General features: G+C 36.2%; 1 protein-coding gene and 1 pseudogene across 1 annotated transcript in view; one reads left to right on the plus strand and one right to left on the minus strand.

Moving 5' to 3' along the window:
• Nucleotides 1-23,703, minus strand: part of CNTN5 (contactin 5) — a 1,715,246-nt gene that overhangs the window by 1,221,588 nt on the left and 469,955 nt on the right. Inside the window, exon 3 of the mRNA XM_069080670.1 lies at nucleotides 4,263-4,399. The gene's annotated coding sequence lies outside the window, so the exon portion shown is untranslated. The remainder of the gene's footprint in view (nucleotides 1-4,262; nucleotides 4,400-23,703) is intronic.
• LOC138155487 (eukaryotic translation initiation factor 1 pseudogene) lies at nucleotides 18,941-19,539 on the plus strand (annotated as a pseudogene).

Here is a 23,703-nt window from a genome sequence, read left to right on the forward strand (position 1 = left end):
CTTTGCTTGACTATACATTTTTGTTACAAATTTGGGGTTTTTTTTGTTTTGTTTTGCTTTTCCTGTTTATTTCATTTCCTATCATTGGTGTGCTTGGTTTTGTCTCCAGGAATATTATGCTTCCCACAGGATAAGCTCATCAACTGAAATCTTATCATCATGAAGACTTCTTCAGCTTTACTACTCAACACCTTTTAAATACCTTCAATTTCCTCTCTTCTCTGGTAGGAGGGATGGAAGGTAGAGCAAAGAACTCTTCCTAAAGCTTCCTTTTATAAGAGGGCTCAGAATTTTCAACTCTTCATTTCCAACCAACTGCTCTGCTTGGTTTTACCTAGAACCCTCTGGTACCCTCCATTCCCAACCCAGCTTTCTTTTATATTCTACCTTCATTAGATTGTAAGCTCCTTGAGGGAAGAGATTGTTTTTCATACCAGTACCTGGTACACATTTGGTGCTTAATAAATGTTTAATGTCTATTGGTTAACTATTTCCTTTTCAAATAAGGGTGAGAGGACAAGGAGGGGAAAAAGCAGATATTATAAAGAGGGGGAGAAAGAGCATCATTGAGGTATCTTCAAATAATGCAGAGAAGAGAAGAAAGGCCATTTAAAAAAGCACAAGGAGGTTAGTTTTAAAAATTATAGGTTGATCATATACTATATGGAAAAAGAAAAACATGCTAAACATAACAGATCAGTAATTTCATGCCTAACTCTTTCAATTTATATGTACATAGATATACATATATGTGTGTATACATATGTTTATGTAAAAATGCCTATATTTTGGTGTTTAAGTGCATATCAAAATAAATTTTAAAAATTATAATGCAGCATATACATAAGCTGTATATTAACCAATTTCTGTATGCCAGCTGATGACCAGCTTTTTTGGCTGTTAATATTTGATGAAATCGAATATCAGGAAAATAAAATTAGTTGCTTGAAATTATCTGTGACATTTTTTTCATTGATATAAAATTTGTGGATATGTTTGTTTTAGGATAGATTTATAATCATATCCATGTGGTGAAGGAATTCCAGAAATGTAAACTGTCCAATGATACAGTTTGAGCCTTCTGTGATGTTATATTAAATGAGATAAGTATATGTGTATGTTTATATACATATATGTATATACACACACATATATATATATACATAAATATATTGCTTTGTAAACCTCAATGCTAGTTATTGTCACATATTAATAGGATGGTCTGAATATTTAATCCTAAAGCACAAATAATTATTAAGCATAAATTCGAATATAATTATTCTCAAAAGTTTATTAGAATACATCCTCTGAATGGTCAAAAAAGAATAGAACTTCTGGCTTTGATAAAATAAATCTACTTTAGCTAATAAAAACTGATACCATTTCTAGAACTGAGCTCCTCAGGTTTAAGAAACTTGTAAAAGCAAACACAGCAACAGCTAATGACACTATTAAAAGGCACAAAACACAAAGCTGGCCACCTTGTTTAGGAGACACCTAAAAATTTCACATGAAACCTGGCAAAAATAAAAATGGAGATAGGGATTAGTCTGGGACTGTCAAGTTAGCTCATATCACCTTGTATTAAAATTTTCCAACCTCAGGAAGTAACTTGTTTCCATTTTTAAGGGCAGTGCATTTCCCCTTTTTGGCACACTGCTGTGTTTTTAAGTTGTTCATATTAATACAGAGGAGAGAAGCTTTTCCCTCATTAGTTGATGAGAATCAGGCCTGTAACAAAAAAAAAAACACTAGGCCATTCTGGCCCTTTTCCAATGTACTGAAACTTCTATGGAACTGAGCCAATCCCAACTGAGGATAGATGGACACATTATTAATGGAAATGGTTCATTCTCAGAGGCTAGGCTCAATACCTCCTTTTCTATGGATTACCTCTCTGAGTAGCAGGGATGCAGTTCAGGGGCAGGGTCAAGTTAAAACCGTCAGTCTTACAATTGAAATATTTTAGTGATTGCAGTGACATTTCAGGTGCAAGCCCATGAATCAAACTAGGTTGCATTTAAAGTGACACTATGAATCTACTCTCATCAGGATCATCAATCCTAATTTACTTATATTTGCTTGGAGTTACCAATCTGTCTCATTTATTTCAGTTGCGTGCAATGGTACCAATATGCTTTTCAATTAGTTGGGGAGGCCAATAAGGTCTCTGAATTAATAAGAGTGAGCTATGGGCTGCTGAACCCACTTCCATAGGTTCTCTGTAGAGCTGAGCAAGCACCTTGTTCTCAACCTGTGACTTGGATTTATTAATAGGTTGACAAAAAGGCTCTTCTCAAAAATTAATTAAGAGTTGTGTTGAACTCCAGGAATATAATTCATTTGGCTGGTAATTGATGGAGTGTACCAGTTCACAGGTAGCAGAGACATTTACTCCATTCTATTTCCATCTGCTGATACTTCCACAATAAATTTAGATTGCTTATCCATCATCCATCTGGAAAATGAGCATCAGATCCCAAATACTCTACCTACAGCTGTGATGTTACATTGGGTTGGCTTGCATTATAATGTCAGATAGATCATAAACAACCTGTTTCCCACATTGCAAAAGCAAATTCAATTAAGGTACACAGATATGCATTAAATTTATGGCTAGTAATCACAAATATCTTTGAACCAGTTGACTAATATATAGCCAAATGTGTTAAAAATAAAGTCAGTGACTGATTGTTAAAAACAATAGTTGTTTAGGAATTATCCTAGAGGGAATATATTGATAAAACATATTGATAGGTCATTTTATTATTATGAGTTATATCCGTCATAAAATTGTGATCTGACAATCTTACAAAGATTGTTGGTATATCCTGATTAATACTGGATCATTTCAGTAATTCTGCTAAAGGATTCACTACCAGTTGATGTTAAAATCCACTTTGATCTAACACATTTCCAGTGGGTCCCACTTTCTGTCACTCACAAACACTCCTAACCAAGAAAGGAGTCCAGCCATTCACGCTTTTACGTGGATTATGCACAGCTACTATTATCCCTTTCCAGGGAAGGTTTCACTAAGCATTCTCATGCTTTTGGTGACTTCAAGGTTTTATGAAAAAGATAAAGAAACAATTCCTTTACATAAAAAAGAATAGGAACAAATGACCTAGCTACATTCTTTAGTCCCAAAAATCTACTGTGTGTATTATACAGATGTTATAAAACCTGGCTTGTTATAACATACATATATACACATCATTAAAGAAGTTTCTTGGGATTCAACATTTTTAAAAATCTGAGAATCTGAATATGGTAAATAGCAGGAAATGAAAAAAGTAACTATTTTTGGTCATTCCATGGCAATTGCGTCCTTAAAATCCTGACTTATTCACCTTCCACAAATCACTGTCTTCAAATCTATTAGGATTTTCACGTGTAGGGATGTCTGAAGATGAGAGAAAGGGTAGTCTATGAATTTACCTAACTACTATTTCCAGTATGGAGATGCTTACAATTTGAAAGAAATCACTTGGCAGCTTTAAAACTAGATGTGACAATCTTGAGACTTCATACAAAATCAAAGGAAGGCAATTTATTTCTAACAGGACTGAACTGGCCTACTTATGACATGCAGGGTGTCTAAGTAGGACTAATTACAGTCTGTCAAACAACCCATATTGGATTTGAACTTACCTCCTGTTTTTAAAGGCTTATTTTAAAAATATTATTTTTTTACAATTGAAGGAAAAGCAGAAAAGCATAGAGTTTTCTTCCCTGTATAGACTCCCATAACTCCTGGCATTTCCCCGCTGATTTTACCAGCTTACTAATAAGGTAGAGAGAACTAACCAAAAACAAATGACATCATTGAAATTTTGAGGACATTTAAATGTTTGGAGACATAGTATGAAAATCACAATGTGAATATTATAGGCAAACAAATTGGGTCAATGGTATCCTTTGTTTTTAAATATCCCATTATTTTAAATTCCATTTAATCTCCAATAAGAATGGTTATTTCTAAACTAGATAAGGAATCACATACACACACATACACACACACACACACACACACACAAAGTTACCCAAATATCTCCTTCATGTTTCACGGTACCTCTAGGAATTTGATATGGCACAAACATAATTTGATACTACTCAATTTGAATTTTTCTATGTTCATATGTAATACATATCCACTACACTGCACAGTTTAATTTCTTGCACATTATAACTTTGTCCTTTATACATTCACTTTTGGTTTCTTGGAAGCTGAAAGAAGAATGATAAAATGTTCACCATACCTGTGTCTTTGAAAACACTCTTCAAAAGGGAAGTAGTTTCTGCAAAGTATTCCTTGTACGATAATAGTAAAAAAAAAAAAAAAATCCCAGGATTCTGAGTTCTTGAATGGAGCCAAATCTTAGTCCTCACAGGTTATCTGTATATATAAATATATATGAAACAAGAGCAAAGGATATTATTACAATTATGTATTTTCCTCATTTCAATTTCTGGGGCATTTATTTGGATGTTATTTGTGAAAACACAAACTTGGGTGGCTGTAATGTATTATTGTCCTAAGAGATAATGAAATGTTCTATTACATACATGTCTATGTAATCTCTTTAATACTTAGTTATGCTTTATTTATTTATGTTATTTACATGTATAAGAGAAAAAACAAAAATAATATTCCCCAAACTAGTATGCCCTAGACCCTGTACCTACTGAGCAGAACAACAACAAAAAAGGTTCCCAAAAAGTTGGAATTAAAATCCTTGAATATATACTTAAGTAAAAATGTACATTTAAAGATCATCTCGATAAAGACGCACACTTATTCATGATCATAGACCTTAAAACTTTAAGAAACTTCAGAAATCATTTGATCCCAACCTTTCATTTTGTAGATGAAGAAACTGAGGTGGGGGGAGGTTAAATGTTTCACCCAATTTGAACAGAGGTCAAGGTCCATAGGGATGACTTTGGAAGACATGGAGTGATTTCATTCATCCTTTTTCATTCTTCAAATGAGAAAACTGTGGCCCAGAAAGGATGTGTGGAATGACACATATTTCCAACAACTTTATTTCTGATAGACTTCTATGTACACCAAGTATGTTGCTAGAGTAAAACAACCTAAGCATATCAAATGTCTCATTTCAAAGAGCCTATACAGAAGTGCAAGTTGTTAGCCATAGGCTGACTAGGGCTTTCCGTGACTCTCTCAGTTCTACATATCAGTGCACCATTAAAAACCTAAAGAGTAATAAGGGACATTTCATATGGTTGAATTGGGACATAGGAGTTCAGTCTTCCTCAAGCGTCACCCCCAAATGACTACTGATTTTACAAATGTCCCTTTAAAATTGCAAATGAGCCTAGATCAGCTGAAATGTCAAAGTAATACTTGAATTTCACTATACTATAGAAACTGATTTATTCAACACAATGGAAACTTAATCTGAATTTTAAGATCCAATTATCACATATAAAACTATGCAAGTAGACTATGCATAACAAATTTATAGTTTTATATGAAGTTATATGTATAACTATGTATACATAGTCTATATATAGCATATATATATACTTACTTTCATATGTAAGCAACATATATGTGTGTATGTGTGTGTATATGCCATACAGATTAGGAACCTAGGCCTTAAGATCTCCTGAGGTAAATATGGTATTTTTCTTCTTATCTGGAAAATTGCATATATGTTAAAACATGTCCTACTTGTCCTGGTTTCACCCCAATGGCATTGTGAAAAGCATAAATTTTGAGGCTTCAGATGGATAAGAGTCTTTTATAGTAATACCTGTAGTCCTGTAAAGCAGAATAATATTTGGCTATAACAGCAGCAACTTAGTGGGTAACAAACTAAGAAAGAATCGGGCCCTGAGACTTTTTATTTGTTTGGGTTTTTAGGGTTATATTGCTATTTTTTATTTTCCCATTAAAGTAATTTTCAGACATACTACCTGGCCATCCACAACTCATTGAGTCATCCATTATAACAAAGAAAAACAGCTAATAAAACCAATTGACATCAGAGGTATTTTATAATTGGGTTTTTGGTTCTTTTTGGTTACTTGCTGATTTCTCTTTTGGTTCCAGTTGCACTTACTTTGTTCGTGAAAATCTTTTTTTTTTTTTTAATGTTTTAAAAATCTAGTCAAGTTGACTATTTTGACTTTTGTGATTACCTCTTTCTTTGGTTGATGAATTTTTCCCTTAAATAAAGGTACTAAAAATTTTATTTTTCTCTTTTATGATCATAAGCTATTCTCTATTAATTTTTAGTTTTCCCACTCATTCTTATCAAATAAAGAGTACTCACCCCAAATAGTTTATGTTTCAATATATATGATTCTTTCTTATCCAATATATCCACTGATTTATTTCTATGTTTATGAATTTTTACCAAATAATTTAATTATCACTGCTTTATGATACAGTTTCAGAGGGGCAAGTGCTATTTTTCTTTTATTCCCAATTTTTTATCATTATTTCTCTAGACATTTTTTCTTTGAAATTATTTTTGTCATATGCACACATAGAACCTTGTATTTATTTTACATAGTAGTAAAATGTAATCCCTTAGTAACTCAATTGGTATAAAACAAAAAATTTAAATTATTTTATGTAGTACTGTCATTTTTATTGCATAGACAAGTCTAACAGATAGTTATCTTATCTCTATCACTAGAGAATGTATTCAAGTTGATGATGCCATAACTTCATCATTTTGGAATGATATTCTTTCTCTGACCTTTCTTTTATGTCTAAGAGTTTTATATTTCTTTTATTCTTCTCTAAGTTTCAAGGACAAGGATTTCATCTGGTCCCATTGATTGATTGACCTGCTCCAACAGCTCTTCTTAAAACACCTCAATAAATCTCAGGATTTCCTTGACTTATTGGACAGTATTGTTTATCTAGTAGGTGCCTAGGTACTTAAGCTCCTCTGGGTCTTATTTATATATTGGAAACATTTCTGCTGCTACCGTGCAGTGCTCCAAAAGGGAAAATTGTGCCCACAAATACTTTGATCAGCCTCATTTGGATTATTGTACAGGCTAAGATATGAATACTTTCATTAGTAATTTACACCTGAAATCAATTAAATATGCACACAAATATATTGATATATTTATATTATAAATATATAATATATAGAAGTTATATATAAATATAACATATAAAAATAAAATATGTTATAAATTTATTATAACATAAAAACATGTTTAAATGTTTAATGATTCAGATGTAAATTACTGAAGAATGTATTCAAATCTAAGTCTATACAATTTTATATATACATACACACATGTATATGTTTGTGTGTGTTTATTAAAAACCTCTATTAAAAATATACTAACTACTCAGGAGAAATTTCTACATATTTTTGGTCTTGGCATATATGGTAAATAAATCCTTCTAAAAAACTCAAATGGTCTGTGATCTCATTGTTTTGGAAGCTGCCTCCCAATAGCATCCTTTTAGTGATGTAGCCCTTCTCACATGACTTTTGTTCATGACCATAAGTTCTAGCATTTTTCAACCTACGTCTATCTTGATTTCAAATTCCAGTGTTTTTCCACGTTGCCTCTCTGAAGTGCTATATGTAAAATAATGTTTGAGTTTTCATCTATTCTTTTAAAACTTTTTATTTGTTTAATAATAATATCAGTAATAACACAACATTCATGTAGGGACTACTATATGCAAAGCATTGTGCTAAGTGCTTTACAATCTCATTTGATCCTCACACCAACCTGGGAGGTAAGTGTGATTATTATCCCCATTAAAAGTTGAAGAAACTATGGCAAATGGAAGTGACTCTCTAGGGTTACAGGGTTATTAAGGGTCTAAGGCTGGATTCGAACTCATTCTCCCTAATTCTAGGTCCAGCACTCCATTCACTGTACTACTTAGCAGCCCCTTAGGAAGGAAACACCTAGCTGTTTTCTTTCTTGAAATCAGTCATTTGTTAAATCTTATTTCTGATAGTGAGCTTGCTTCTAGTAAATTTCTACTCTTTTAAATTTCCTACTTATAACCTTCTATAAACTGGGAAACCAGAGAATTGCGCTCAGTAGACTTATGTGTAGAAAATAAGTAAAGAGGACTTGAGAAACAGCTTTAGGAACTTCACTATACACAATCTTTAGTGTACAAACTTTGCAACATTTTTTGTTACTGAGTGTAATTTTTTGGGGAAGAAAAAGACTAATTTTCTCCCTGTTAGCTATATGTCAAATAAGCAAGATTGCTAGAAAAACGGCCTCTAAGTAATTAAGGCAAGTCTGTATTTGATTAGTTATTGTTGTAAAATAGGGGTCAAAAAAAAGGCAACTTTCACTGCCTGTCATATTCTTAATTTTATTTCAATTACATAATTTATTTTTTAAAAGATTTGACTTTCAACATAGCTCATTAGATCATACTTGACTCCTTGTCACCTCAAGTTTATCTTCCTTTATATGTTAATATTCATAATATGCATATATAAATATATTTATTAATGAAGCATTTCTATCCTTTAATTCACGGATTTTTCATAGGTCCTTTGTGATTAAATTTTTAGAAAGAATTGTACTTTAGCGTAAAATTTCTGATCTGAGAAAATGTACTCTAAGTACACTGGAAATATAATTTAAAGGTAAGAGTGGAATGATTTCAACTCTACATAGGAGAATTCTTTAATATATTCTCCCAACACTTTAAACAAAAAGATTTTTGCTTTTCAAATATCACGTCAATAAACATTTGCTAAGCGCCAAGTCTTACCAAGTGCCAAGTCCTGTGCTCTATGCACTGGGAATTACAAAGAACTGTAAAAAAGTCTCAGCTTTCAAGAAGCTCATGGTCTAAAGGGGGAGATGATTTTTTTAAAAAGTTATTTACAAACAAGATAATATTATTGTGCTATAAGAAATGAAGAATATAGAAAAACTTGGAAAGAGTAATGTGAATAAATATAGAGTAAAGTAAACAAAACCAATATGTGTGTGTTGTGGTTTAAACCCAGGGACACCAAAAACTATTAAGGTGGGGGCTCCTGCCCACCCAAAACTGGTGGGGTTTCATGATGTGTTGTGGTGGAACTGTCTCAAAGAATTAAGAATCAAACCACCTCTAATTCAAATATAGGCATTTATTGAGATTGACTCCTCTCATGAAGCGGGCTAAGTTCCAAGAGGAACCAGGAGCTGCAGAGAAAGCAAGATGGGTTTTTATAGGGTAAAGATGCAATTACATAAAAGAAATCATTAAAAAGTCAGGAGGAGTTTGTTAAGGGATTAGGTAATGGAGGAGGGGTCCCATCTATGCTTCCGCAGTTAAACATTCTGGTCATGCTGCCCTCCAACTGCATAGATATTGTGGTCCTGTATGGTCAAGATAGTTAGGTATTGTGTTCCTGTCTTGGGCTAGATGGATGATGTGATTGTGATTGAACACAAGAACACACCTGTTTCTGTGGGAATTGGTCTGGGGACAGTGACCAGGTAGAGACAGTAGCTAGGTTCCCATCATATGGACATGCCTGCTGTTTCTGTGGGAACTAAGAGTTCAGGGATAGACCTGTTGTTCCACTGAGCAGTGAGGCAGTGGGGCCAGGCTTATGAAGTTATAATATTGGAGCTGGGGGCAGCTTTATTAGGATTCCATCATATATACTATGACCATAAAAGCATAAAAGAACAGACACCAAAAAAATCCAAAGTGAATGTTGCAAAATCACAAAAAACAAATATGGCTTCAAAGAAGATACATGAAAAGATACTTTCACCTTCACCCATTAATGGAGGTGGAATTGCCATGAATGTTGTATGTTATATATATATATTCAGACTTTTTGAAATATTGATAAGTTTTGTAGATTTTTCTCTTTTAACTATTTATTACTTGTTATATTTGTTGAGTCTCTGGAAAGGGAGGAATACTGGGATAAATTTTAGTAATGTTAAAAAATAAACATCAAAATTTTATTTATGTTTGTATGTAATACGTTGGAGATTATTTTAGAAAGAAAGGAATAGCAGTATGGGGGACTGGGAAAGTCTTGCAGAAGGGGAGATTTTAGCAGAGACTTGAAGGAAGCCAGGAGGTGTATGAAATAACATGTGCTTGTGATCATAGTTGAAGCATATTAAACAAACCTTTAACAACACATCAGTGGTGCCAAACTCAAATACAAATGTAGATCAAGAAGCCATAAATAAAGAACCATGTGGGTTACATACTGATTTAGTTTTAACATATAAATTATCTGTTTTATATTTTACTTATATTTTTAAATATTTCCAAATAATATTTTCATCTGTTTCAGGATATACTCAGGAGTGTGACAGGCTGCCTGTATTGTGGGATGGACATGTTGGACACCTCTGATGAAGATATACAGAACTGTTAAGTGCTCCATGTACCCCCAAAACATGAAAGATCTCCAATTTCTTCAGCAAGGGAAATTCCTCATAAAGGTATAAGTTAGTGTAGAGTGTGACTTAGTGGATAAAAGTCCTAGGGAGTTGTTTAAAAGATAACTAGCTAAATTGAATGGCCAAGTAGAGCAATAGCTGCTATTTCTGAGATGGGATATGAACCAGGTCTTCCTGATGCCAAACCTAATGCTGTACCATGCTGTGTCTTGCCGATGAAATGGATAAAATGGTAGATGTGGTGGGTCTAATTGGCATCAAAAAAATCTGTATTCTTTGACAGGTGTAAATAACCGTAACTACTTATCCCTATTGATTGCTTGGCAGTCTTTTGTAGTCAGAAGAACTGGGCTCAAATTACAGCTTAACCATTCATTAGCTAGGTAATCATGGGCAGGTCATGTATCTCTATGAGCCAGTTTCTTCCCTTAAAAGAGAAAGATCAAACTTGAAATACTTTTTCAGTGGGTTTTCCGAAGATCAAGCAAGGTGATGTAGACCAGTGACAAAGATATAGCTATACAGAATGCACATACATGTATGTATACAATATATATGGGTCTGTGTATTTGTACATGTGTATATATGAATATGTGTATATCTATGTATGCACACAAATATACATATGTTCTTGTATATAAACACATACACACATTGAAATTTGGGAGGAATGAAGAGTTAGTTTTAAAGAGTTGCCTGGGGCAATTAAGGTAAGTGACTTGAGCACTCTTTGCTTGAATGTGTCAAAGGCAGGGCTTGAGTCCAGGTCTTTCTGACTACAGGGTCCGTCCTCCATCTACTTCAATTCATTGCCTTTCACTGAATGTGTTATTCTTTCTCTGATGATTCATGTTGCATATAGAAAGTATTCAGTAAATATTTACTTAATGAATTAATGAATGAATTGTACCAAATGACTTTGATGTGACGTCTAGTGACAACAGAAACTATTAAATCACACTGTGAATAGATATAGAATTTGAAAATGCTTCATACACATGTAATCTGCTGACCACTGAACCTCTCAAGTAGTGTTCTGTTTCTTTGGGAACTCAATAATGCTTGTCAACTCTATTCTGGAAAGGATATACTAAAATATCCAATGTATTTCTAGGGCAAATGAAAGAATTGAAATGAAAGTTCTGAGTTTTAGAACATTTTTGGTTATCATAAAAGATGCTAGATTAATAGGACTGGGTATGGAATGGACAAATGCAGACTTGGTTTTACCATCCCATTCTTCCAGTCCGTTTTAACTCTATTCTGAAGTGACCTCCCATGGAGATGAGAAGCTCAGCTATTGCTCTGCCCCATCATCTGATGGTTTCTTTACTGAGATGATCAAAAGAGTGTCAATCACTCTGGTAGGCTTGTGAACTGCATACCTCCTCACTAGGGAAAAAGGACACTCATTGTACCCCATCATTTCTTTTTTCCCCAGTTACCAGGAAACTGTCAAATAATGACTCTCAGGCCCTATAAATTGGATAGAATTTAAAGAAGTCAGCAAAGCAAGTGTTTGAAAGTCCCAATTCAATTCATTAATCTGAAAATGATTCAAAATACATTTGCTTAAGTGAGATGAAAGGCCTTTTGTTTCTATCAATTGGATTATAAATTCACTTTGTTGATCAACTGGCTTAAAATGCTTTTTGTAATCTTCACTGGAAACAAAAGAATGAAAAAATTCTAAACTTTTGGGACATGTCGGGGAACAAATATCAATTTCAAAACCATTATGCAAATCGAATATTCATCCTAATATCTATTGAAATGTCAAAAATATTCCTTAATAAAGACTTTGAAAAGTAAGAGTAAAAATAGAAAAGAATCAGAGTTACAGAAAATATGTGAATATGGAATAAGAGTAACTAGTTCCCTGATGCATTTCTTAAGAGACGGAATTGACACAAAGAAAATTATAACTCTTTTGAAGTCAGTTTCAAGAAGTTATGAGACATTTTATGTAGGCATAGATGAATTTGATCACATGTATTAATAGGGATTGTTATTCTAAAGCATCTGGCTAACATCAAGCCATCATGGCTGGAGGCAGGACACCAATCTAATGGGACTAACTTTATGATGTGTCATGTCAAATCTTGTTGTTTCTAATTAGGCTTCATGGCTCTAATGCAGCATACTGGGGTTAACTTAGGTGACCAGATCCATCTGGCATTGTCAGCCAGCTGCTGAAGGGAAGCATCACAGGGATCTCCTTCCACAAGCCACAGTACTGTGAATATCCTGGCATGCCTTTTGGGTGTCGGTTTTAATATGCAGACAAATTTCAATAATCTCTGGGGATTATCCTAATTCCTGATTAACTACATCCCACTGAAACAACTTTTTCTTCTTTCCTGATGCCACCTGCCTGGTACTAGAACTATTCAGCTATGGAAACTGACAGCTGGCTCTTGAAGAGTAAATGGTGAGAGCAGAAAAGAGGTGAAATGGACACATGAGCAGTGGAATGGAAAAAATGTAAATTTTCATGATGAGGTTGTAGGTGATGATTTCTTCTTTGTTGACTTCATAAAGATATGTTCTCTTTTGTCCTAGAGTTTACTAATCACAGAAAAGTGGGAAGAACAACATATTTATTGGCAGAGGATCTATGTTTGCTTCCCAGATATTCCATTTATTATCTAAATAACCTTGGGTAAATCAAAACCTCTCTGTCTCAATTTTCTCATTGGTATATGGAGGGAACTGTCCTAAATGACCTCCAAGATCATTTCTAGTTCTTTTTTTCTCGTTTTTCTAGTTTTCATTTTCCAAATCCTTATATTCCCATATCGTGGTGATTTTAACAGGGAAGCCATGTTGCCAAAACAAGCATATTGTGGAGGAGTGGGGAGTCCCACCTTCCCATGTCCATGGCACTTTGAATTCTGGTGTATATGAGAATCTACTCTCTTACCTTGTATTTTTCTATATGAACCAATAAATCTGTCAAAAACTGTTCTTCCAAGTAGCTCATCACTTTTATTTAGATTGGTGTGTATTTCTAAAGTATATGTTAGATTTTAATTGTATATATTAAAATGCCAGTAAGGACAATACTTAATAATGGTTTTCAGGTAGCTGATATTTCAGAAAACTCCAGACAGGAAAAATGGAGTTAGCATAGACAAAATCATGTGAACAAGTGCCAAGCATTACCTATCTGTAGGAAGGTATTTTGAGATTGTTTTCATAACAGTAATTTGGATTACATCATTTCTATTTTGTGGGAAAAAGCAAAGCTATCTGATCTGGGAAAAAAAAAAAAGATGAGTTACTTTTACTTCTCATTTCTCATTTTCTCCATTGATTCTTCCTACTCATCTGTGTACAAACATGATTGGGTCTCCTCAATCTTATAAAATCTCCCTCTTAACCTTTAAGACTTATCTAGTGTCTTTCTTGTCTCTTTTCTTCACTTGATAGACAAAAATTTTGGAGAACAGAATATATATTTCATGCTTCCATTAGCTCACTCCTCATTTATTCACTCTCAAAGTTTCAATAATCATCTCTAACTAGGTAATTCCCAACCTATATATCTTCAATCCCAACCATTCTCCAGCCTTATAAAACAGCAATATGGGGGCGGCTAGGAGGCGCAGTGAATAGAGCACCGGCCCTAGAGTCAGGAGGTACTGAGTTCAAAAGTGGCCTCAGACACTTGACACACTTACTAGCCATGTGACTTTGGGCAAGTCAACCCCTGTTGCCCTCTGTAGCAGCAAGCACCCCAAGCGTCCTCAGGGTTTGCAGCTACCACAGGTTCTTGGATCTGCTTTGTTAAAGGAAAGCAACTCAAAATGGGTTAACAAGCTTACTTTAATCAGTCAGACATATATCGTTTACCTTGTTCAGGAGAAAAGGTCAGCACCCTGAACCTCAAAGTATACAGGCATAATTATCAAGACAGAAACATCAAGTAGACAGATTTCCAAACTGTCCAACCATTACATCCATACCCAGTCAACATCTGGGTTTCCACATTCTGGGTTTTTCAAAGCCGGGGGACTCTCAACAACGGCTTCCCAGAATTCAGATCAAATCACAGAACACTTCTCAAAGTGAGTCCCCAAAACAAAGCTACACATCAGGGCTTATATAGCCTTCTCCTGGCTCAGAGAATGTAACAACCTTATTGACCCACTGGCCAATCAAAAAGTATCTACTGAAAAACAAGCCTCCCACCCCAGGCTCCAGGTGCACGTTAGCCTAGGGGCAGGGAAGATCTTTAAATCTGCATTTCCATTACACCCTCCAAAAAAAAAAAAAGAAAAAAGAACTACAATATGAACTTTGCAAAGGACTTTTCTACCTGTATTTCCCACCAGTACATTCAATTCAACACATCCAGAACTAATCCACTTAGTTCCTCTCAATTCTGTTCCTCCTTCTAATTTAACAATTTCTGTACACCACCATTCAACCACTATTTGTTGTTGTTCAATCATGTCCAACTTTTTGAGATCCCACAGACCCTACCATCCATGGGGTTTTCTCAGCAAAGATACTAGGATGGTTTGCCATCTTCTTCTCCAGTTGAGGCAAAGAGAAGTTAAATAACTTGCCCAGGGTCCCAAAGCTAGTAAATGTCCGAGGCTGGATTTGAACTCAGAACTTTCTGACTCCAGGCCTAGCACTTTATCCACACATCCATCTAGTTGCCTTCTATCAGCCACTGTAGTATGTTTAAAACCTTTGGATAATCTTCCACTATTTCTTTTCCTACCATCTCCAATCACTTAACAAGCCCTCTAGATGCCATCTCCACAATATGTTTTGCATTTGTAGTTTCCATTCAATGGAAACCTGAACAGCCAAGTTAAAACATCTTCACTCTTCTTTTCTCTTTACTTTTCACCTGAATTGTTATCATGAAAATTATGTCAAATTCAATTAGAAAGAGGCACTAAAAAAGTGTATGTATTTGGGGATATATATTGACTTGAGAAACTATATCTCTTTTGTTGTATTTTTATTTATTTTGCTAAATATTTCCCAGATTATATTTAATCTGTTTCATATTGCACTCAGGAGTGTGGGGAGGGGTTATATGGGGCTGTTTGATGCCTCTGCTTTCCAGTACTCACAAACTTATCTTCCTCATGCACAGAATTGATCATATCTCTTCTCTCTTCAACACCCTTTAAAGGATCCCCTCCCAGCTCTGCTTCTGACTCTCAGGATTTTGACACTGTTCCTTAGCTGCCCTCAAATACTGAAATTCCCTCAGCATCTGGAGACTCCAGATCCAGAATATCATTCTACCTCTCTGTAATGGGAATGTATATTTGAAGATCTTCCCTGCCCCTAAGGGTAAAGTGCACCTGGAGCCTGGGGTGGGAGGCTTGTTTTCCAGTAGATACTTCTTGATTGGCCAGTGAGTCAATAAGGTTGTTACATTCTCTGAGCCAGGAGAAGGCTATATAAGCCCTGATGTGTAGCTTTGTTTGGGGCTTACTTTGAGAAGTGTTCTGTGATTTGATGTGGATTATGGGAAGCCATTGTCCAGAGCCCCCCGGCTTTGAAAAACCCAGATGTTGAAACTCAGATGTTGATTTGGTATGGATGTAATGGCTTGACAGTTTGGAAAGCTGTCTACTTGATCTGTTTCTGTCTTGATAATTCTGCCTGTATACTTTGAAGTTCGGGGTGCTGACCTCTTTCCCCTGAACGAGGTAAACGACACATGTTTGACTGATTAAAGTAAGCTTGTTAACCCATTTTGAGTTGCTTTCCTTTATCAAAGCAGATCCAAGAACCTGTGGTGGCAGCAAACCCTGAGGATGCTTGGGGTGCTTGCTGCTACACTCTCTGGCACCCTTCTCCCATTGGTACATTACTCCTGAGGCCTCCGGAATGCTGGCCTCCAGGCTAGCCCAGACCAACCATACTTCATTCCCTTTCTGGCTTTGCATCTAACCTTTTACCTCCAAACTGAACTTCTCTTCCCCTTCTATGTGTTTCCTTCCTCCCCCTCCCACTTAAAAATGTAAGGACCTGGAGAGGAAGGACTATCTTTTTGTAGTTACACCATGTCTGGCATATAGCAAAGAGTTAATAAAAGTTTTTTGCCTTGCTTAACTATTGTTGACTAAGAAAATTTCATTTTTATTGACCTTTAAAAACCTCCTCAAAATGACATCAATTTTTTAATCATTCAAGTATTTATTAACCATCTACTATATAACCAGGCACTGTGCTAGATCCTGGGGAAACAAAGACAAAAGTTCTTACTTTCAAGGAACTTACATTCAACCAGAGTGAACAAGCACATCAATAAATAGGTAAATGGAAAATAAATGCAGAATCAATTTCAGGCATCTTGGGAATGAAATTTATTAGCAGATGGGATGAGGGAGGGCTTCAGTTTTGGGAAATCATTAAATGGTCTCATATATGACATTTGAGCTTAGTTTCAAAGAAAACTAGTAACACTCTATGTGTAGTTAAGTCTGCATTACAGGTATGAGAGAAGAAGCCATCAAGACAGGAAATGGAGAGATGCAGAGGCAGGCCCAGAAGGCGCAGCCGGCAGACACAGAGGAAGGCCAGGAAGGTGCGGCCGGCAGAGGCAGGCCTGGAAGGGGCCTGATCAACTCAGGGGGCAAGTCGTCCCACCAACCACAAGGGCCACTACCAGGACTATCACCAAAGGGCTGGGACTGGAAAGAGCAAGGTAAGAACCAAATACAGGGGCTCTTGTCCTGGACAGCAAATACACCTGGGGCTACAATTTCATAGCCCAGAAATTTAAAAAAAAAGCCCCTATCAGGACCTCCAGGATGACACAGTGAACCTCACCTGCTCCAACCCCCCCCCCCCCCACCCACTGAAAACACAGTAACTACTGCCGCAGGGCAAAACCCTCTACAGTAAAGGCTTGGGATCCCTAAAAGAATGGTGTAGGTAGGACCCTGCCACAAAATGGGTAGAAAGCACAATACAAAGACAAAGACTCTGGGGTCCTACTATCCTCAGAGGGAGGAACCAAACTCAGAGGGAGAAAATGTGGACTCCAAACCCACAGCTGAAACATGAACAGGGAATGGGTCCCAAGCACAGAAAGCTCTCCTAGATGAGATCAAAAGGAACTTTGAAAACCGAATGAGAAAGATAGAAGACAAAATGAATAACTCTCAATACAAAAATAGCAGAATTAGAAAAACATTATAATGAAGAAAACATCTCTCTAAAAACAAACATGTATGATATGGAAAAGGAGCTCCAAAAATTAACCAAGGAAAATGATTTGCTAAAAAGTAGAATCAACCAAATTGAAACAAATAACTATACGAGGAACCACGAATTAGTCAAACAAAACAACAAGAATGAAAAACTAGAAAAAGAGGTAAAATACCTTAAAGAAAAAAGAGTTCTGAATGCCAAAGGAGTCTGTCTTTGCTTTTGGAGGTGATAGAGAGCCACCAGTGATTACTGAATAGAGGAGTGACCTACTAACAGCATCTTGGGAAAATCACTTAGGCAGTGATGGAAAGAATATACTGTAGAGTGGGAGGAAGATGAGGCAGGGAAATCAAATCAAAGGCTATTGTAATAGCCCAAACAAGAGATTATGAGGGCCTAAATTTAATAGTGGTTGTATGTGTGCATATTGGAGAGGAGGATGTAGATGAAGGAAAGTGGGGAAGAGAACAACACATGTTAAGTGTCTGCTATGAGCCAGTAACTGTGCTGAGTGCTTTTTTGTAAAAATAATCTCATTTGAGCCTCACAACCACTCTGGGAGGTGGGAACCATTATTATTATTATCATTCCCATTTTAAAGTTGAACAAACTGAGGCAGCAGTTAAGTGACTTGCCCAAGGTCACCCAACTAGTGTGTCTGAGTCTGAGACCAGATTTGATATTAGTTCTTTTGGGCTCCAAATCCAGAGCTCTATCTTCTATTTTGTCTCGCTCAGAAGCTGTGGGTCTAGAAATGACAAGATTGGCAACTGATTAGATGCAGCACAAGACTGAATAGTTAAGAGTAATGTGTGTGACAAGAAGGATGTGGTGCCCTCCACAGAAACAAGGAAATTGTGCCTCTCAATCATTATCTTAGACCATCTGCCTTCATATACTTCAGGCTCTAATCAGGAATATTTGTTTTTCCACTTATGTGCCTCATATTTTCCCATTTCTACACCCTTGCTTACATTATTTACAATGTTTGGATTACATTCCCCCCGAGTTTTCTGTCCATTACTTGTTTTTACTTGTCCTTTAAAGCCAAACTCAGAATTGACCTCTTCCAGGAAGCTATTCCTGGTTCTCCAGTTGTTAATGACCTTTCCCTTGGGACCTCCAAACTTTGCTTGGACTTCTATACTAATCATGTATTATTTTTAAAAATATAGGTATTTGAGTCTGCATATTCTCCTTGTGGAGTCAAGTCATGACCAGCATCTGACACAGATTACATATTATACCTAGTATCAAGAATAGTCCTCTACAGGCCCCAGTCACTGAGCCGCCACCGAGGACTCAGCAGCCTCCCCCTCGAGCCCCCTCGCTTCCTGACACTCCGTCCCCCCTCCCGCCTTCTCCCGCCACCACCTTCCGCAGGCCGTTTCCACCGAGGAAAAGGAATTGTATCGTATGTCTTCTATCCAGAACCTCCACTCTTTCGACCCCTTTGCTGATGCAAGTAAGGGTGATGACCTACTTCCTGCTGGGACTGAGGATTATATCCATATAAGAATTCAACAGAGAAACGGCAGGAAGACCCTCACTACTGTCCAGGGGATCGCTGATGATTACTATAAAAAGAAACTAGTGAAGGCATTCAAGAAGAAATTTGCCTGCAATGGTACTGTAATTGAGCATCCAGAATATGGAGAAGTAATTCGGCTACAGGGTGACCAGCGCAAGAACATATGCCAGTTCCTCCTTGAGATTGGACTGGCTAAGGACGACCAGCTGAAGGTTCATGGGTTTTAAGTGCTTGTGGCTCACTGAAGCTTAAGTGAGGATTTCCTTGCAATGAGTAGAAAAATTCCCTTCTGTCCCTTGTCACAAGTTTAAAAACCTCACAGCTTGTATAATGTAACCATTTGGGGTCTGCTGTGTAACTTGGACTAGTGTAACTCATTCATGTAATAAACTGAAAAGAGGCAAAAAAAAAAAAAAGAATAGTCCTCTGCACCCACCAGTTCCTCAATGTCTGTTTGGTTTTAATTTCACAGCCCATCTTTGAATCATTTTAATTCAACTAAATAACATTTACTAAACACCCATTCTGTGCAAGTCAATTAGGTTCTGAGGATACAAAAGCAATAACGAAAAGCAATTCCTACTCTCAAGCAGCTTATGTTCCATGGAACAAAATATAGTAAAAGGATTCAGCTTTGAATTATTATTCTTTTCATCCTCATTTCTAATGACCCAGTGGTTAAAATGATAACCTGATTGAGGTGAATTTGTGAAAGCACATATGATTTTGGTTCAATAACAACCACAGGGATTTTGTAAGGATCTTAACTTTGGGGAATTAAAGTCAAATAATATTTTAATGAGAAAACTATGATTTCTAATGAAAATAACAGGTTCTAAAGAAAAAAAATTTTCATTTTTTTATATTTACAAGTACATCCACATATGTATGCATGTATAATCTCGATTTTACCCTTTATCTTTTCAACCTCTTTTCTCACAAACGCTCAGGAGCTTCCTGACCTTTATGGCTTCTGAACAGTCTGAATCTCATCTATTTGAGGCAGCTCCTAAAAGTCAAACTGTTACATTTGTCACTATTAGTTAAGAATACCATAAAACTTAAAGATAACTAGAGTTTTCTCTCATCATGCTTTTTTGCCTCCCTCACTCTGAGGTCAAAAGGGCTGCCTTGAGCAAATCACTGAACACTGAATTGTGTGTTGAAAGATTTCATTTCAGAAAACCAGGAGCTCCCAGACCAACCTTGTTGCTGCCATTTGTCACACATTCACCACATGCATCTTCTATCTCAGCAAATTCTTTTCTACCCTAAAGCCCAATGTCATGGAATAAAATTCCATCTTAGACACTCACTCAAAAATCTTCACAAAGAAGAGCTCCAGGCTGAAGTCAATATTATAGACTTTATTCCCTTAGGATATTTAGGATCTGTGAGAACTGAAAAGAATAGTGCAGCTGCTTCCCACCCCTGGCTCTGCAGCTGTTATTGCCTATGTGGCAAGGAGCAAATGTCACTGAGGCACTGTCAGGAAAGTCACACCTAGGAAAAATAGCACTGTGGTCCAGCTGGTTGCCAAAGTCAGTAATCATCATGTAATAGACTGCTTGGAGCCAGACTTCTGTTGTGGTCATTCCCACCGATTGCTCTTCATTGAGACAGGGATTTGTTTCACGTTAACTGAACATTTTTTTTTTTTAAATTCTTGAGACATGGCGATATCCTCATGTTTAAAGGGGTTATTTCCAAATTAAAGAAGAGTACAAAGTCCTTGAAAATTTATAGGAGTGCTTCCTATAGCTGACAATCGTGTGTCACTGGAGAAGGTATTATGGATTAAGTAACTTCCCCTAATCCTCCTCCTCTCCAATATCAAGCCTCGTGGGATTGACCTTTATAAAGAAGCTTCCGTGCAATAAATGGGATTTTTTTTTATTATTGGTGTGACAAGTATGAGTAGAACAAGGGAAAAATGGCTGGGATTTTAAGTCAGAAGACCTGGGTTTGAATCCTGGTTTTGCATCTTAACTAACTTCATGGCATTGGACAAATCCCCCAACCACTCTTGGCCTCAGTTTTCTCCTTTCCAATACCTATGTCACAGGGTTGTTTTAAAGATGAAGTGATCCAATCTCTCATTCTACACTTTTGCACTTGCTTTCTTTCATTCCCAGAAAGATTTACTTCATCATCTCTACTTCTTGACAAGTCTATCTACATTCAAAGTTCTTCTTAAATCCCTTCCAGATTGCCCCAGTTGTTTGGTCAACTCACTTGATTAAAATCACTTCCTATATAATTTTTATTGATTTATGTATGCACAAGCTATTTCTTCACAGCACAATGTAGTTTTTTTTTTTTTGAGGGCAAAGAGTTTGCATTTTTTTCTTTATATCTCCACTGCTTTCCTTAATTTATACTTATTTAGCTGAAGTGAATTACTGCATGTAAAGCATTTTTAACTTGAAAAAATGTGTGTATGCATGTGTATGTGTGTGTATGTGTGTACGGTATGTTCAAGGCAATTGCTTAGGTGCTGTGGGGCTTACAAACACATCTCTGACCTTAAGGAGTTCGTAGTCTAATGGACATGGGAATGAAAAGGAAGAAGGAAAAATTTACATAAATAATAAATTAAAAATAGTCCTGTTCATTAGACAAAGGACAAAAATTGGCATCAGAAACTCTGGATTCAAAAGAACATCTGTACCACTAATACCTATGTGATATTACCTTGGGCAAGTTACCTAACCTATCTGGGCCTAAGTTGCTTCATCAGTAAAATGAAGCCTAATAAGATCATAGAACTGGAGGGTTGTAAAAAGAATAGGAACCTACCTTCTTTTAGATGAGGAAATTGAACCAGATAACATTTAAGGTCATTCCCAGCTCGAAATCTATGATCCTATTAATTTTTTAAAGTGATAAATTGATGATATCTGAAAAAATCCCAGAAAAGAAAAGAGATAGTACAGGATAGGAGATGGGCACTGTACCAATTTTCAAAGCAGAGAAGAAGCTGCATTCATCAAACTAAAGGCTATTGGCCTTGGTTTCAATTCTTGGCAAAACTGTAGAATGCATTATTAAAGATACTTTGCAAAAACTTGGAAAGAGAAATGGTGATAACTATGGTGATAACCTGGATTCCAAAAGGAAAAGTCAAACCAAAGTAATCATATGTCCTTGTTCTTACAGGGTAACTTAACTAGCTATAATGTAATTGGATTTTAGTGAGACATTTGACAAAATACCTTATGATACTCTTGTAAAAATCTGGATGATAACTTATTTGGAAAGTTTTAAATGTGATTCTTTTCTTTTTTCTTTTTGGAGGGGAGAAGGCAGGGCAATTTGGGGTTGACTTGCCCAAGGTCACATGGCTAGTGTTAAGTGTCTGAGGCCAGATTCGAACTCAGGTCCTCCTGACTCCAGGGCCAGTGCTCTATTCACTGCTCCACCTAGCCATCCCTAAAAGTGATTCTTGTTCAGGAAAGGGATGACCTTTGTTACGGAACTGGATGAACTCTCTGCTCCCTTCTTTTGTTGTTCATTTGTTTCAATCCTGTCTGACTCTTCATGACTCTGGCTAGGGGTCTCTTAGCAAAGACACCACAGTGATTTACCATTTCCTTCTACAACTCATTTTACAGATGATGAAACTAGAAAGACAGGTTAAGTGACTTGTCTAGGGTCAGGGTAAGGTGTCAGAGATCAGATCTGAACTCAAGTTTTCCTGAGTCTAGTCTTGGAGTTGTATTCATTGTACCATGTAGCTGCCTATGATCCCTTCTGCTCTATGATTTGGTTACTGTGATTTTGACTAGTTCTGATTGGTCTATTTTCTTTATATTAAAGAAAGATCTCCCTCTCCATAGCTTCTTTTCTTTAGTCTTAGTTCTACCCACTAGGATTAAATGAAAAGAGAAAAAAGGTCTAATCCCTTTTACATAAGCTAACCCTTTAGATATTTAAATGTATTTAACAACAAGGGTTCTGAATGAGGCATCTACACAGAGAGAAGGACTTCCAGAGTAGGTGAGGGAAGCTAAACCCTGTCACATATACTTCTCACACATGGGCCTCACTACGATTATGTTATTATGTTAAACTTATTCCTTCAATGGATGCTGTGTGTTTTTCTGAGAAGGAGTGAACCAGGTTCATAGGAGAAGGTTTTGTATTAACTGTCTTTACCATGTTATCCAAGAGCAGTTGTAGCTGCCCTCTGGGGACCCAACCTGCCAAATTCAAATGGAAGTTGTAAAATGCTATTATTATCTATCCTCCTCCTCCTCCTTTCTCTTCCTATTTCTCCAATCTTCCTACAGAGACAGTATGGGTTATTTCTTTAACCTCAACATTGCTTTTTCCTCAGCTTTTTAAACACAGTTCTCTTTCTTTTCACTTGCTGCTTCTCTAACCATTCTTTCTCAGTCTTCTCTTCTGTATAATCATCTCACGCGTCCAAGCATAGATATTCTTTAAAGCTGAATCCTGGGACCTCTTCTCTCTGTCTCTCTTGAGGTAATCCTATCTCATGGATTGAAATATTGTGTGTATATATATATATATATATATATATATATATATATATATATATATAT

The sequence above is a fragment of the Petaurus breviceps genome, unplaced genomic scaffold (genome assembly GCF_028583685.1).
Source record: "Petaurus breviceps papuanus isolate PSGF00001 unplaced genomic scaffold, PetGlider_PUasm1.0 91133, whole genome shotgun sequence".
In the NCBI taxonomy this organism is placed as follows: Eukaryota; Metazoa; Chordata; class Mammalia; order Diprotodontia; family Petauridae; genus Petaurus; species Petaurus breviceps.